The 18,294-nt window shown below is 46.2% G+C and overlaps 1 long non-coding RNA gene across 1 annotated transcript in view; it reads left to right on the plus strand.

Annotated features, from left to right (window-relative positions):
- The first annotated feature begins 14,352 nt into the window (after positions 1-14,352).
- Positions 14,353-18,294, plus strand: part of LOC125946415 (uncharacterized) — a 69,807-nt gene continuing 65,865 nt past the window's right edge. Inside the window, exon 1 of the long non-coding RNA XR_007467570.1 lies at positions 14,353-16,621. This is a non-coding gene — a long non-coding RNA (uncharacterized LOC125946415). The remainder of the gene's footprint in view (positions 16,622-18,294) is intronic.

Genomic DNA, 18,294 nt, shown 5'->3' on the forward strand with positions numbered 1-18,294 from the left:
CGATAGTGCTTATTCCAGCTCTTCACTCACGAATGTGAATTTTATACCACAATGTTACAGGGGACCGCGAAATGCGCCTGCCTTCAATAGGCCCAGTTTCCCTCTGCACATAGTTGACCTGCGAGTACGGCCTCCCAAGATTCTTTTTGCCGCGAACGGTCTGCTATCTAACATGCTTATGACAGCCTGAAAGAAACGTCTTCAAGCAACTGGCGTAGGGAGTGCTTTGCATAATATCTCGTGTAAGTGTTCAGTACGATGCAAATCGCCGCGAAATGACGCGCCCATAGAGTTTCGGCTGCCGCGAGGCAAGGCGCAGTCGTTTCGGCGCGTTGTGTTTCCGCTGGGAACTTCGCGGCAACCTTCCGAATGCCGAGTGGAAAACCTCCAACGGGCCTAGTTTCAGCTTTATAGCAGGGCACGCCAGTGTCCACGGCGATGCACGAAAGCGCCAACTTTCGCTCCTACAAGCGGACGTTTTGTAGCAGCACGCGCGAAATGTTGTCCATAAACATAAGCATGAAAATATTCACAGGGTCTCCTATGTTATCCCTAAGACGACTTGAAGACGAAAGCCCAAGTGCCGATGCATTAAAGACGGACACATGACGTACTCCCCCCCCCCCCCCCTTAATTCGCTTAGTCTACTTCGCTTATTCATCCCTTTTAATTCGCTTACTCATCCTCTTAATTCACTTAGTCATTCGCTTACTTCGCTTAGTCATCCCCCTTAATTCGGTTAGTGTACTTCGCTTAGTCATCCCTCTTAATTCCAAAGGTCGAGGGTTCGACTCCCACCCAAGGTCGTGGGTTCGTGTGCCTTAATTAACTATATCTTAATTAACTGTGCCTTAATTAACTCGGTCGGTCGGTCGGTCAGCAGTCCTGTCCGTCCGTCCGCCCGTCAATCCGTCCATCCGCTTTTCGCAAGAATTCAGGGTGATCACGGCCACATAGCGTACCGTTGCACCGGTCCGGGACGCTTCGCTAAGTTGTCACGGCGCTGCGTTGTCGCTGGTTGACTTCTAAAGTCTGGTAATAGTTTATCGGTGGGAATACAACCGTCATCAATGTTAACTAACTAGCTTGCGATATTCGATGCGATCCTTGCCCACCACATACAGACGCTATAGCTTTGGCAGCAAAGTCAATAAAATCGGGCGAATAAATTTGTAACTGAAAATTAGCTTCGAGAAAGCTGATATAAGAAACCGCCAGGAATATTTCAGGTGAAAGCTCTTCAAATCCACGTATTTCCCGACATTGCTGCCCCGTAGAATAACTGACTTTTTCGCCCGCGATCTTGGAGACAGGCACTAAATTCTTTAGCAAAACCTTATCTTCCGTTTTACTGTTCCTGACCGGTCAACACCAGCGCACGTGAACTTAGCGTGTGGCCTTACATCCGCGCTTCTGTGACGCTTTCGACGCCTTTTCAGCGATGTTTCGTATGACGTGCCATCCGCCCTTCATGCTAGTGCCGTACGCCGATGGTGGGAGGGCACATGTCGTGGTGCGCTGGACACTGCCCTTTTAGTAAACTCAGCGTTCAATGCTCTTAGGCGACAACCGCATGGAACGTATTTGAGGTGTATTTGCGGCGCAGCGTCGCCTGCCGTCGGCACTTCCATCTTAAGCAGCGCGATAATCTCAGTGCTATATATGGCCCGAATACCTTTGCTGTACACATTTCAACTCAAATGACCTCGCCGTCATGGCCCACCGTATAATGGACGCGGCGGCGCAGGGCAATGCAGCGTCTCAAGTGCGCCGAAAACACGCTCCGTTTGGCTGCTCTTCAAAACCTGGCTTTCTTTCTTGTTTTTCTTTCATCTTTTTCTTTTTTTTATTATTTCTCATGCATAACGAAATTCACGATTTTCCGACACCACGTTGTTTGCGGACAGTTCGTAAATTGTTTGCGCAGTGTGGAATACACTTAAAGACGCTATCTGTAGAATTCATCCCTTTGTATACCTATCAATATACGGAACTCTCCTTCCAATATGCCTACGCGAATGCGTAGCTATACGCATCGTTGGCGTGTTCAGGTTGTTCTGTTAGAGTGTTACGGCCTTTCGTAAGGTTTTCAGTTTCATGTTAGTGCCATATTGGTATCATGTGAAGTCTGTCTCTTTACTCGTGTAATACCTGGGCCGGAATTTAAAAAAAAAAAAAAACTTCTTACGCTAGAATTTTTCGTAAAAAATCATTTTAACCAATCCGGATGCCAGACATATCATTAGTGAAGGCGGCCAGCCAATGGCAAAGCGAACTTACGAAAGAACAGCTTTGTGAATCTGGTCCCTGGTTCTTTATGTTTTCGTGCATTCAAATTGGCCTTTTGTGTAGTCGCCTGCGTGTGCTTATATCATCTTATTTTCTTCACTATACCACTTATATTGTAGCTTTCCAGGCATTTTCTCTGCGTTACTTCTGCTATCTTCTATTTCTTCCACTGTATACGAGTGGGTGCGTTTCTCGACGCGACCAGGTTCATCGCGCCCTGCTCAATTTTGTACAAGAAACCGACTTGCTTCCCATTTGTGGAGCCTTTCCTTTTTTTCTTTTGAGAGGGACGAAGCCTTCCTTGTTATTGTTTTTCTGTTTTTATTTTTATATTCTAGAAATAACTCGTTCCATCGACGTCATCACATCTGCGTCATTCCGTCATGCTCATTCATGGGCGACCTTGGCAAACGAATGCCCCAGCAAAGTGGCACAATGCCGGAATGTATGTATAGCCGTAGCAACGGAAGTGTCAGAATGACCACTACATATGTTAAATAAACGTGACTTCAGAAATACGGTGCGTCCCTGCATCGCTACGAATGCTAATTGCATTCCGATCGACAGTCAGCGTCAGATGAGTTCAGCCCTAATTTGATTCTTTCGCGTGGGTGTTAAAAGCAAGAGATGACATTTCATACGGGAATCAAATATACCTGATTCAAAGATTTTTTTTAATTTAAATTATTCATAAATGTTCCGCCCGTGCAACGACGAGAAGTGCTAATATGAAAGCCAGATATAAAGCGGTTATGCGTTCTAGCTTCGTGCACTACTTGGGGCCCTACAAACAAAAACTCGCCCATATAGCCCTTTCCGGCCCTGCCCACATAAATCTACTGTCTTCCAGGGTATACACCTTCCCTAGTTTATTTTCCTCCTTCGAAAGGCAATACAAAATTATACTTCCGCGCTGCCGATTTGTTCAAGTGAACGGAAGAGCAAAAACGTGCACGCAGAAACTCCACTGGAGTTGTCTAAGTAGGCGTAAGCATTGCGCCACTTGCTCATCTCCACGCAGCGCGGTCTCATTATCAACCTTATCAAGCTTGATCCGACCAGCCTAAACACTTAACAAGCTTTATTGGTCATTATCAAACTTATCGGACTCGATCCGACCTTTACCAACCCTTATCGGTCGTTGTAAACATGCGAAAGTGGATGTCCAGCCAAGCTGTTGCAAAACCACCCATACAACTGTTGAGGGGGTTATCCAATCCTTTATTGATTGTTCGGATGCTTGTTTTGATCTTATTCTTTATGGAAACGTACGCTGTTCTGCGTGTTGTATGGGTAATTTCAATGAATGTGTGCACTGTTCGCTTCACTTTGCTGAGCGCTTGCAGCCTCGGCCTTATGAGCCATTGCATTTTGTGCCTGCTTACGGGGGTATATGAGCCATTGCTTATTAGTGGTATGAGCCATGCATTCGTCTTACGTGATGAACGGACAGGTTTCTCGTTGGGTAGGCATAGAAAGGCTTACGGATTTAATAACGTTGCCGCATGAAAGTAGTATTTTGAATGGAGCAATGGAAGAGTCTCAGTGTTTGCAATGGGGAAAGTTTTACGCCTATATATTATCGCACCTCCATGTGCATGCGCCTCCCTCTGTGCATCGTCCGCATATGCAGTGTGCATGTCAAGGCCGCTCTGAGGATACGAAGGTCGCGGAACTGTTGTTTTTATTATTGTTACGTGAAATATCCATGCTTCTGTCGAAATAAAGAAGAGAGGCGTCAGGAAAACGGCACTTTACTACACCATGTCTAAAGCAAGGTTGACGTGCCTGCTAAGAAAGCGTCAGTGTGTGTATACCTTCACCAGATGTGTTCCTTTGGTTATTTTATCATATAGTGAAAAAGAGCGGCAATGTAACGGGGACAAAAAATTGGTGTTGTTTAGCTTTGGTTAACCCTGGTTGATATAGAAAGCTTCAGCTGCCCTGGCTAGGCCCATTGTCGAGCTGTGGCCGAGGTGTGGTTTCGCAATGATATACAGACATGTTTGCAATGAATACAGTGTTTATTCATAATTTTTTATGCCTATGAAGACACTGCGGTGATCAGTAAAGTAGTGAGACTTGGTTGAAACTCGCAGCCGGGCCCAACTCTACTCGGGCAACAGCGGCTATGTCTCCTTTCAGGGCTCCGTAAAAGCCTAAATATAGTCCGACGTAGCGTGAACGCGCACACACGTTATGTCACGTTGGCGAGAACAACAGCGGGTATTGTTCGACCGATGGTTCGACGTACTGCATGGTGCCGCCAAGGTAACCGGACGCGCGGTCAATGCGCTCCGACGCGCCCGGCGTCTGATGACGCTCGCCCGCGTGCCGATAACGTCGGATTATAAACTCGCGTTATTAAAAAATTCCACTAGAGGGCTACGGGGCGATACAGCACACACTGTTTACTTTGCGCGCGTTCGCGTGTCGTTTGCGTCGTGTCGCGTGTGCTTTTTCGTCACGTTGGCGAGAACAACAGCGGGTATTGCACAACTTCGACCGATGGTTCTATGAGTCTGGTGGATTTAAGGACGTGTTTTTTATTACATAAACACTGAAATCTTTAAACCCTTTTTTCTCAAAACATGGTGCCGCCGTGTAATAAATAACGTAAAATTTTGTGTGCTGGTAACCGGCATTCAAGCAGAATTAATGAAAACGCGCGGTCAATGCGATATCTCTTTACCGACTTTGAGATACGGTGATGATGGTGCTTAGATGCACAGATTGTTGGCAAGTCATTTGAATGATGACCATATTTCACGCTGTTGGCGCAACGCATATTTCCCATTTTGATTTTTATAAAAAAAGAATTATAATTTTCGCAATTTCTGATTTTAAACATTCAAGATAACGCTCGCCCGCGTGCCGATAACGTCGGATTATAAACTCGCCTTAATGCTGTCTTGTGGTTTGACCTCTAACTATCGATGTGAAAACTGTTGAGTCGCCGACGGCTGCCCGAGGTAGCGTAATCAAGCTTTCGCTTCAAAAGAAGGTCACGTATTGTCGTCCCAATCGCGCTCTCTTTCGCTACGCTACCTGTACGGCGTGATCATTTTTAAGCTCTACGGTTTTTTTTTTTTAACTGCCTGTGGCAGATAGCACAATTCTCGTCCTTGAGCCTCATCTCTTGCTTTTAACACCCGTGCGAAAGAATCAAATTAGGGCAGAACTCATCTCACGATGACTGTCGATCGGAATAAATCAGGCGGACATTACTTGCATGAGAAATCGAAACAGATAATCAACTCATTGACAGAAACTCACTAATTAACTTCTATATAATTACTTTACGGCACATATTGCAATTTACTAATTGTAACCGGTGAGTTTACCAGGCATATCCACTTCGAACAAACTTTGAGGATGTTACGGGTTTCGAGATATGCGCCATCAAATTCGCGTTACATGTCCAGGAATTCTGGACATTGCCCCTTAGGAATTCCGTGGAACTTCACATCAATACACAGGCATAACTGAATGGGCACAATTTTTAGGAAAATATATTACAAAATATCGACCGTGTATTAACAAGTTTCGAATGACAGCGCCGAGAGGGCACTTAGTCGGACCATCGGCAGTGCGTTAAAACAGTGTTTTGGTCAGGGTTGGGCGGTGGAGTCGCGTGACAGACAGGCGAAGTGGGCACTGCCCGAAAACTTTTAACCAATAGCAGAGGCCAAATGGCGAAAAGGCGTCCAATAAGGAATAATTATTTTTCATTTGTTCGGTTTAATCATGCATAATCAGTGTGTACGCGTCATATCAGATGGGGAGCTACTATCGCCTAATTCGTGATGTCGTGTGACAAACAGGCGAAGTTGGGGGTGGTCTGAAAATTTTATGACCAACCGTGGAGGGGTGATAGTAGAATTGCAATAGAAAAGTTTGAAATAGCTGTACGTTTTAGCACCCCATGTGTGTGCGTGTTTGTGTGTATATATACACACAAACACACACACACACACACACACACACACACACACACACACACACACACACATATATATATATATATATATATATATATATATATATATATATATATATATATATATATATATATATATATATATATATATATATATGTGTGTGTGTGTGTGTGTGTGTGTGTGTGTGTGTGTGTGTGTGTGTGTGTGTGTGTGTGTGTGTCTGTGTTGTGTGTATACATACACATACACACACACACACAAACACGCGTATGCACGCGTATGCTCGCACACGCACACACGCATTTGTGCCACGCAAATGCAAATACGGAGACACAAACAGCGCGCACATGCAAATGCAGGTACACACGCAAGCACACTCAATACGTGCACACGCATATGCACTTTCTTTCCCTCCCTGCTGCCTCTCGAAAACCTGGAATTCCTTGGTATGAAAAATGCACCGTTGTTCCATAAGCTTAAATGCCCTTTTCTGCATCGGAGCATAAAAGTAACTGGAACGCCGATGTATTCCGTCGCACACTTTGGCAATGAATACTTCGAAGCTGGTGTCATCCTGGAAATTGATTCTAAGAGGATATCTCTTGCAAACTCACCGATTACTATTCCTAAATTGCAATATATGCCACAAAGTCATATTTTATGAAGCTAATTAGTGAATGTTTAGGTAAATTATTGAATCTGTGTTTCAATTTCTCGTGCAAATAATGCCCGCCTCTTTGTATAATCCAGCTCAAGGATTAGAATTATGTTATCTGACGCAGGCGATCTTCTAAAACCCTGTAACGCCAAAAATGATCACCCTTATGTATATACCAACATCGTCAATAATGTGTTCTGCGCGTTTATTTACCGCAATTTCTTCCATATGATCAAGTCGGCGTCACTGCTCGAGGAACTACCTCGAACTTTGCGTAATGCTAACACAAGTATATTGAACCATCAATACACGTACTACGTGGAACAAACAATGCCATGATCAAAGGCAGAAAGATGTGCAGAAAGGCCGGAATCTTGAAACAACTTTCACTCATCGATACTGATTACCTTGGCTAGCGAGGTATCAATTCGTCTAGCTACAGTCTGCGTGTTTTACACTGAGTTGCATATCCGCGTTTCTTAAGTATACTTGTGTTTGACAAGTTAAAATTTTTTAAATTAAATTAAATTATAGGGTTTTACGTGCCAAAACCACGATCTGGTTATGAGGCACGCCGTAGTAGGGGACTCCGGAAATTTGGACCACCTGGGGTTCTTTAACGTGCACCTAAATCTAAATACACGGGTGTTTTCGCATTTCGCCCCCATCGAAATGCGGCCGCCGTGGCCGGGATTCGATCCCGCGACCTCGTGCTCAGCAGTCCAACACCATAGCCACTGAGCAACCACGGCGGGTGTATTTGACAAGTGCAGGTATAAATTAGCCCGATATTAAATAAAGACTTGCCGAGAACTTACACAGATTCATTAATAAGGCATAGTGAGGAAAGGTCATTATTATATATGATACATCCTCAGCTGTATTTGTTTACTCAATGCAATGACGAGAACGCCTCCTGCATTTACCTAAAATTTCAGGACCCCTGTCCCCAAGCCTACATCTCCTCCCCCTTCAAGGAACACAATAATCTGAAAGGAATTAAAAAGGGAAAATTTTTAATATTTTTGGACCGACAGAATTACTCTTGATAAACTCTATTCGCATTTTATTAGTGCGCAAGGTAAGGTATTAACTGACAAAATTAAAGGCGAACTTTTGAAATTGAATTTCGCGCCCATTTGTCCACGTAGTACATGCATGACGTAGGTTCTCTTGTATGATATCACGCGCATCGCGTATTTTGGCTTCATTCTTACAAGGAAGGTTCTGACAAGTTGTCAGGTTACGTCTGTGCATCCTTTCTCGTTCAACGTTAACTTTCTCGGTTAACGAGCAATTAAAGTATAGGCCCGAAAAGGCGCTGTAGAAATTCACACCTGTTCAGTGAACTAGCTAGTACGTAAATGTCAATGTAGCGTCGCCGCTTGTCTTGCTTTTTCGCGTCCTTTCGAACTTCGGAAGGAAAGGTCAGAAAATATTTTTAAAACCTATCCAAAAGTTCTTTCCATACAACTGCGACTGAAATTACTTGCGGTAAGAAATTCAGGGCCCCTTCTAACGTAGTACCGCTGACGTAGATGCTCTTGCTCACGAATCTCTGCAGAGTCAGGTGCGAAAACTTGCACTATGCCAAGGAGCAACTTCTACGAACCTTGAAGCATCTCCTCCGTGTTCTAGACCCTTCCCAGCAATTCTGTACAAGCGTAGCCTCTTCTTCAGCCGAGGGGCGGCGCTGTGCTCAACTAGGAGGTAAAGCCCCTGGGAGGAGCAAAGGAACATCTTCGAGTCGAGGAGTGCTTGAGAATACGGGGGTCTGCCATTCCTGTGACGCGGTATTGTGGCGTCATCCAGCAGGTACTCGGTGAATGAAGGCGGGTGTAGCCTCCGAGATTTTGGCGCATAGCTTCGCGTCTTTCTCTTCTGTAGTTGTGTGCTATTTGCGTGATTACACACATGACGCAAAGGAGGCTTCAGATAAGATGGCACGAACCAGCGCAAATGCTATGTATCGGTCGCCAAGTATAACTTGCTATCGCAACTAAATTATTGCTTAAATTCAGATCTCAGAGACACATATGACACACAAGAGGCTTCAGACAAGGGGCTTCACGAACGAGAGTGAACAAAAAGTAAAACTCTCCATCGCAAGTAATAAAAAGAAGCATTCATAGAAAGTGTTGCCTAATAAAAGAAGCAGAAGCAGAAGGGCGCTAATGCTAAATTTTAAGTAAAATGTTAGTACAGCATAACTCAAAGACAAGCAAGGAAGCAATAAACTTGCTTTGTTGCTTGTTATTTTCCTTTGTTTTCTTCTCTTTTTTTCATAAATCGTCGGTGGTAGGTACATGCAGGTATGCCCGAATTAAAGACGAAACGAAAAAAAAAAAAAATCGGCAGAGACATTTAAGACTGCTTACGTGTGGGAATGTGAAAGCATTATAGTTCCTTTCATGAAATATTTCTTTTTCCGCACGTTCCTTGTCCGCGCAAGCTCTCGCCTGCGTTCTCACTGCGTTCGGTAAGGCCAAATCAAAATGCGCAAAGCTTCTGCACGCGCTCGCTTGCCCGCGAAAAGTTTTTAACTCGAAGGACCGCTCAGCGGCGTTCAATTGGACATTAATCCTTTTTTTTATACGCTCATTTTATACATTCATGACGTCACGCCACCTCCTCCCCATTGGCTGCGTCGTCACGTGCCCAATGACGCACGCACCAGGGCGCACCTTTAGTGCGTCGTGACGTGCGCAATGACGCACGCACTATATGCACACCTTTTGTCAACCAGAACCGTGGAGCAGCCGCGGAAGCGCGCTTGCCTCGCACCCCGGAGGCCCGGGTTCGATTCCCACCCAGACCGAAATTTACCAAATTTTCCTTGGAATGCCATTGATTTACTTTGTTTACAGGAAACTCCCTGAGAAATTTGACGTCCATCTGAGCGTTTTTGACGTGTAATTTACTCTTTGCGCCGTCGGCCTTTTTTGGGACGATCGTTCGGTGGCGACGCCGACGAAGCCGAATTTTCGCATAATGGCGTATATAATGCTTTCGCATTAAAATAAATGGCACCATGTATTTCCCTTTCGTATGTTTGCCAGTTTACGTGACTTCGGCGGGATTAATTCAATGAATCCGAGTTCTTGGTGTTTAGAGCACGTTCAGTGGCCGGTTACGCCACGATGAAGCGTCGCAGTTTTCCGTAACGGTGAAGTGTCCTACCTTGTTTCCTACTCTTCGCGAATTGTTCCGGCACATTTGAGTCGCAGCTATGAAAGAAAGGCAACTTTCATTCGTCAGCATAACGACGAATGAGTTAGGCACGTGCATTCGCTGTCAAAAAGGGCGATGTCACATGCCAGAGAAGCAGTTGTGAACGTACACAAAACTCGCGCTAGTATGACTGATGACTTGGTGGTGTGCATTGCGTGCCCGTAATGCTATTGCTAAATGCGGTGCTTAGCGCATCGAAAAAAAAAAAAAAAAGAGTGCCGACACGCAGCATTATAAGCGTACGTAGATGTGTTGCAAGCGTCGACAGTGCCTCTCTTACTTTTCGTAGAACTGTAAATGGCAAGCACGGTCGCAATGCATGCAGCGACGTCGCCGAAGAGGAAGCTCCTAGCCCTGTCGCTGTTATTCATCGATAGCTGCAATAGTCGGCGTCCGCCGTCCACTTCCTTGTGTGTGCAATCGGGAAACTGCGCTCGTTCACACATCGAAAGCCGTCAGTTCCAAACGGCAGCGGGCAAGCCCGTAGATAAGCGATGAAAACCGTATCGCGAAGCGGCAACGTACGTACGGTGTGCGCTCGAAAGCGTGAGTCTAGTGGACTCGAAGCCGGTCTGAATCCAAGGACTCGAAGGCGCGCGCGAACTGCGGACCTATTTCTCCGAGCCCACGTGGTACGTACCATCCGCTCATTCACGTGATTGTGCCGCAAGCTAGAGATACGATGTAGCTACGAGCTCGTTCGTTTCGCGATAAGCGATGTTAAATCTCTCGAGATAATTAAGGACTGGATGCTAAATTCTCTCAGTTCTCCTATTCACACTTTTCTTTCCAGCAATATTTATGTAGTTGTTATTGTTCAGTGCATATCTCTAATGGGTGGCTGCCAAGTTAAAAATTTTCCGTTTTTTCGATTAATATGTTGTCTTTGTATGTTTCACCCCTCTTACCGCCCGATTCTTGCCCATCTCCCAGAGTGCGCTGCACATTTACACTAAAAACGACAAACAAACAAACCTTATTGAAACTGTCTCTCTTTATTGTTTTTATTTGCTTGGGTTACCACGCGGCATAATGTCAGGATGAAATTATATGTAAGCATGTAGGCGAGAGAGTGACAAAACTTAATTGAAAGTCCTTGCTGTGGTCAAGGGAGGCGAGTTTCATGCAGGCACTTCAATGGTGACTTATAAAATGTGTTATCCATGCGGCATCATTCATAGTCCTGAAATACTTGTGAAACCAGAAATGCTCTTATCAGGCAACAGCTGAACCGAGCTTAATGAAATTTCTTGCATTAAAAAATTGTTATACAAGCCATCCGACGATTCAAAAATGCAAAGAAAAAAAAAAGAAAACTGAAAGGAGCACCTTGTTCAACCACTCAAAAGTGCGCAAAAACAGAGCGGGTGGTCTGCAATTGTGAATACAGGCGGAGACAAACTGCCAACTAACTAAACAAAGTTACTGGTACGGAAGAAAGAAAAACATCGCAGGGTAAAGGGTTGCGCCAGAAGGTTTTAAGTATACAAAGAAAAGAATAGAAGAACGAATCACAGGAACGTCCGAGGCGCGCCAACATTCCTTGTATTTCCTGAGGCGGACACGCAACAGCATAGCGGGAGGTCAACTACGCTTCGACGTGCCGTTTCTTCGAACTGCGGGCGCGCCGCTGAATCATGCACACGTGCACCCGTGAAGTCGGGTCGCTGTACCATCATTACGGAAAACAAACAACGTCTGGAGTTCGGTGACAAGGCTGGCTGTATATTGAACAGTTTGAATAGTTTACAGAACAGTACACGTACAGCCATATTTGATACAAGTTTGCTATTGAAGTCGGAGGCTTCGAGGTTAGACAACCGCCAGGGGGAGCTACTTAAGCAACCTAGGTTAATTTCGTCGACTACTTCAGATAGCGGTTAAAGTGCGCATAGGTATAGGTTACTCTAAGCATATGGACTATAATTACCACCGCAAAGAAACAATGAAAGAAAAATATTACTAGGGGTCCCTTATGTTACAACCAAGCCTTACTCAAAGATTCACTAAACCGGAACGATGACTCGGCACCTTTTTTTTGCTGAATCACTCTCACTGGGACCCTCAAATCTCGCATATATTTTTTGCAAGTCACTCCTCCATTCCATAACCCATTCACTCACTAAATTCACACTTGATTCACTCTTGATTCACTCTTGATTCACCCTATCACTGCTTGGTTCACCTTCATTCGCTCTATCTCGGTTTTATTTCCATAACACTTGGTTTGCTCGATTAGTCCAAATTTTCAATTTTCATCACTCTTGATTCACCCTATCACCACTTGATTCACCTTCATTCACTATCATTTACTTTTCATTATGTTAGCTCACTCTATCTGATCGTTACCTTTCGTTTGACTGCTATCACCCAACTAAAGCCCTTTAATTCACCCTCAATTCCCTCTTAATTCGCGTCATTCACCTCTCTGTATATCCATTATCACTTCGGTTCCGTTTCTTAACTATTCTTCCACCCTTAATCGCGGTTTTGTGTGCGCATTATCACCTCTTATCCTAACAGGACCATTTCGTGTCGACGACGCGGTTTTGAAACGGCCTTGAAACGGAGACTTCACCATGAGACATATAAGGCCTTTCGCCTCAAAAGAACAAACAGCAACTGCAAACGGCTTAGTAAATGCGACAGAACACATTACGGGAACAGAAAAAAATTCATCGTGTGCCGCTTACAACAACAGTATACTATACGTCGCACGGAAAACCACGCACAGCCATGACAGCTGATGTTGCCATCAGCCAATCCGCAGCCGAATCCACAAATCTGCACGCACAAGGGCATCGAATGTGGCTGGTAGGTCGAAGTATATGATACAAAGGGTGACAATGGCTGATTCCCCACCAGTGTACTATTCGGCCAGGGTGTCTGCAGGAATAGCCTCCCAATAATAGGCAGGACGAAAAGGTGTCGGCAGGCTGGGGGCAAAGCACGCGAGCATGTTTTGCCTTCCTACTTCTCTAGCCTCTGCTTGCGCGAAAAAGGGGAGTTCGCGTTTCTTTGAGAGACAAATCACGCGAAGCTTTGTGTTAACAGTAATTCTATATCTTCATTGGCTGACGCCCGCTTATAGCTCCCGCGACGTTTTTCGGTATCAGTGAAGCCAACGCGGAAAAAAACGGCGGCCAATCCAGAGTGGGTGAACTCGCGGTGAAGCTAGCAACAAAAATGTGTACCGAGCGTAGAATGAGAAAGGTGACAGCAACTCAGTCTTAATTATGCCAAGTGGCTTTGCGTCTGATGAAAGTGGAGCAGTTTTCCTGCATACGGACTGATTTGGCACTTCTTATCATATTTAAACTTTTTTCTTTTGATCTCTTACAGTACTTTTTTTAACCAACTTGTATTTTCGTATAGTTCTGGATTTGTTAGGACGTTCTTATATTGCCATTTTATAAGATCCGCGACAGTTCAACGGTCCTACTCACATGCGCTGCCACGGTCCATTCATACAGCCCCCAATACAGAGTAGCCAACCGGACCGTTAATCTGGTAGATCTCTGTGTCTTTCATCTCTTGTTTTCTCTCTCTCTCTCTCTGAACCCACACCTCGAGTGATAATCAGCTTGCGATGCAAGTCAGGCCTATACCGTGCAGCGCTTAAAAACTCGCTCACTCACACCTGCCGCTTCCTCAAATGTTTACAGCGGTGCGGGCTCCGGCATACAAAGCTAATTAGAAGTATTGGCTAACGCTCCACTACAGGGCACCGTTACTTGCGCCAGCAATCCGGAATCAGTGACGTACTCGCCCCCAACAAAGGGCTGCAGCGCAAACACGTCATCGTGAAGCGGCGGCGTCAGCCGTCGAGACGGACGCTCACGCGTACCGAGCAGACACGCAGACGGATCCTACCCTTTCCAAAACGGAAGGCACCACGCCAGCGCAAATAAACCGACAACAGTCAACAAAGCGTCGGGCAGCGCGGTTTAGACGCGCCGCATCTGAAGGGGGTGTCGCTCCCACTCTGAAAGCCCCCAACTCTTCCGCTCCTCCCCGAGAAATAAGCGTCGAAGAAACGAAGCAGCTAAAACGATGCAAGCAAAAAAAAAAAATAATAATAATAATAACAGAAAGGGCTTCTAGAAGAAAAAAGAAGCCGCCTGTAGCTGTGCAACTGCGTGTGCTACTACGCACGGTATACTGCGCTAGCGCCGGGCTCGACCGCAGAAGCGGCGGAGAGCCCGCCCGCACAGACTCCGCCATTTTTAGTTTTCGTAACTTCCGGCGGCCGCCGCCGGCCGCGGCAACGCTCTCGCAGCAGCAGCAGCAGCCAGAGAGGTGATGTCGATACGCAGAACTTGGGAGCGAGCCGCATAAAAAGTGAGTTGCCAAGCGGCTGCGGCGTCAGTGCGTACTCCGTGTGTGTGTCGCGTCGGCTGGCCGACGGCTGCTGGTCGGCCCGTTGTCTCGAGGTTTTTATTGTCAGCGCGACGACGCCTTGGTTACGCAGCGTTGGTGGCCGACGGCGACCGCGGGGCGCTAGGCGCTGGACAGCCCCGGACTGTATCATAGCGTCTCCGTCATCGGAGTTTCACAAAACTCTTCTCCGCAGAACCTTCTCCCACTTCTCTCTTTTTTTTTTCCTTCGCGATGTACCCGTGCATCTCTTTTTTTTTTTGGCTGTGAAGGCCCGCCGCTCGAGCTCCGAGTCAGACGGCATCGATCGGGCCTCTTCAGTGGGGGAAAAAAAAAAGAAACGTGACTGTGTATATATAATGTGCGGCGGCGGAAGGACACAGCGCAGACTTGAAGAATGCAGCGTCGCCGACGGACAGCGCTGTTGTCCCATGCGCTCTGGAAAACTGTACCCCTACGAAGGTGAGCTGAACTTAGCCAAGACGTTCACTTACGCGAGTTTGTTTTACGTGTCTTCCCGTTTGAATTGTATATTAAAAGGTCTGGTTACTGGCCGCGCAACATTCTTTAATGCAGGCCGGACTTTTATCATTTCACGAAGCCGCAGTCGCAGCGACGACCGTGCGCAGAACATCGCGCAGTCGTAATTTAATTACGAGTAGTTTGCAGGGGGAAACTTCAGACGGAGTTTAGAGCGCGCGATCGACTATCGAAATGAGATAGGAGGAATCGCCGTTCGCTATTCTAAAATTTTCGTTCCGCTCCACTCATGCACAGAACTTTGCACCACATGCGAACGTCAAACTTCTATTCCGAAAGGGCCTCGGATTTATCAATATCAGTTTTTCGAATAAGCCAGAGGCTCCATAACGCAGTTAGTTACGAGTATCAGGACAAGAATAAGTAAGTTCGATGAAATCGGTTTATGAATTGTCATCGCGAAGAACTTTAGTTTTGTTTGTAGTATAAAGCACTTCGCAGCAGCATGTCAGTGAGTCAGGCACACGTGAGCGGCGCTGTGCGCAACAGTCGGGAACCACGTCGCCGATGTTTTCCTTCTTTGTTTTCGGCCGCGGACCCGTGCGACGTCATAACGCGAGCTTTCCTCCTGTGTTTTTGTTTCTGTAGCGGATCGCGGCGCAGTAACTTCACCGTATGCAAGGAGAGAGCTGCACTAGTAAACAAGCCGCGTCTCGATAGAGGTTTCTTGGAAGCGCCGGTTATTGCACCGGTCGCGCGTTGGTAGACTCCGTCGCTACGCAATCGACAAGGACGCTACCGAAGGTCCCACGTCAGGGTAACACAAAGGAAAGTCGGCGACGGCGTAGTGTTCATAGCGCTCTGCGGTCTAGCGACGCAGCGTGGCAGTGTGGAATACTTAGTAGCTACGAGATTGGTATTCGAAATTCGTACGCCGTCATCCTTTTTTTTTTTCACCTCTTTCTTTACAATTAGTGGGTCTTCGTCGATAAGCCGGAATGTGTAAAGTTTGTAGCACTACGTTTGGCGCATGCCAAAAATTAAACAGAAAAAAAAAATCAGAAAGGAATGTTAAGGACATTACGATATCATTCCTTCGTCGTTCTTGATCGCCGTTATTTTCGCGCGGTCATCGGTAGCAAATTATCGAGCCTCCGCGTCCCTGACGAGCGTTCTCGATGCATATGCGAAGATTCGTTAATCGTCTCGCCATTGTGTGGTTCAATGTACTACGCACCGGCTGTAGTTGACCTGTTAGAGGAAATCGTCGCGAGGCCTAACTCCGTCGACGGTGCCGTGGCTGTGTGGTGCGCGCTTTCTTTGTTCGGGACGGCGGGTCTTGTTTTGTTTGGAGTTGTTTGGCCGCGCCATCTTGGTTCGCGCGCGGTCCGCGGGAAAGGGCAAGAGGTAGACGCGAGAGTCAGTGCTGCGAGTTCGGGCGCGCAAGAAAGTTGGCCCAAACTTGACTGCTTGAGAGAGAAAAAAATGAAGCGAAAACAAGTAACAGACATAAATATGGCGGCACTGCGGTGGCGCTAGCGTCCGCGGTATCGCGGGGATCCACTGTTCTGGGCCCGTTTGCATTCTTCGTGTGATCCGGTCGCGTCTGGGACCTTCAAGCAGACGGCGCAATTACCTGGCAAGCGTGAGTTTGACCGTTGAAGTTGCAAGTTCGAGTTTCTTGTATCTATATCGTTCGTAGGCATCACGAAAACTTCCTCTTGCGTGCGGAGCGTTTGACAGCATTGCGATAGCAGCTCGTTAAAGTTCAAATCCTTCTTTTAACTGTTTAGCCCCGCATTGTTCATAGGCACAGTTGCCTAATTGGAATTGTAGATTGAGTTTATCGCGGGACCTTTTCGTACGTCGCTTTGAACTCTTTCTCAACGTAGCCTCATCAATTCTCAGTTGTGCTTATTTAGTTGCGCGCTCTTTCGCGCCCTTGTCTTCGCGTTTGTGGCATCGGTTCTCATGAAGATCACGTTTAAGATCACGGGCTTGCTTTTCGAACGTAGCGGCTACGTTTGTATGAGTGACTTCGCTGAAATTCTGGTACGAAAGAGCCGGCGGTGGTGAATTACTAGTTCAGATCAAGCTTTTTGCTGCTGGGCCGGCCGTCATTTTTCAAGTCATCACTTCAGACATAGTACCCCAAAAATGTTAGGCCGTCAGTCTGGTTAAGTTAGGCGCATTTGTGAAAAGGGGGTATTGTCTTGGAAATTGGCGGTTGCTTTTGAAATAACACCCATAGCTTAGGATAAATATATTACAGGAATATTTTGATTATTTTAATTGATTTAGCGGGGCTCTTATGCCGTACAAAGGCGGAAAGGAAGCGACCAGTGTGTATTTTCTAAAGCATTTACCTGCCTGAGCAGTCAGTCACAATTCGGTTCTATGTTCTTGAGGGTTTTATTGGTTATTATTGCATCGCACTGCTCCTGACACTAAATGCCCAACTTATGGCGGCGTACGTTCTACTTTATGCTCCGTTATTATTGCTCCTTTGTTTTGCTCCCTTGCTTTATCGTTGGCCTTCAGTTCTTAGACTGTAATTAGGATTTTATCAGAAGGGTTCGCGTTGCCGATAACTGTAAGCATTTGCACCAATGACTCCTGTTATGTAGAAGTTCAGAGGACCAGATAAGGAAAATAAACAGCGGCATATTTCTGCGGCTTGCTCATATAGTAGCGGACAAAACAACTCCCTCGACGTTCATACACGCGCGACCAACCCGGGCACGCCTAAACGGGCAGTTGACTCTCGGCATAAGTTCCTGGGCATTCGCTCTAGTGATCTCTCTCAAGAGTCGCTGTTGCTGCACATGGGCCAGCGGTAGCGCAGGTTGAAAGAAAAACTGGTTCCAGCGATCTGCTGACTCGGCTGGAATGCCCCGTTCCGCCCCCCTTTCCTTCGCGTGCATTGGCGTTATTTCTTTTATTTCTCTCTTCTCTGCTCTTCTCTCCTCATATTTATAAAGGTCCTGCGCTGGCATCCTTGCTCTAAAGGGTTGGGTAAGCGCGCCAGGCGCGCTCTCGCTAAAGTTAGGTGGTAGTTCTGTGCAGTGCCTGCTAAAGGTGAACCTTAGGCCTGTCGAACAAAGTAGTGAGAATTGCTAACTTATTGTACAGTGTGGATATTGTAAAGCGTCTCTTATTTCTTTCCCCTGATATTTTTTTCTTTTTTCGAAATGTGCAGAATCGTGCTGTATGCTGAAAATTTCCTGCGAAGATATTATGGTCCTCGACTAAGGTCTTGCTCAACTCACCAATGCCAAATATTCACTGAACATCTAACTGTAAAATACTTGCTGCCTT

The sequence above is a fragment of the Dermacentor silvarum genome, chromosome 6 (genome assembly GCF_013339745.2).
Source record: "Dermacentor silvarum isolate Dsil-2018 chromosome 6, BIME_Dsil_1.4, whole genome shotgun sequence".
Taxonomy (NCBI): domain Eukaryota; kingdom Metazoa; phylum Arthropoda; class Arachnida; order Ixodida; family Ixodidae; genus Dermacentor; species Dermacentor silvarum.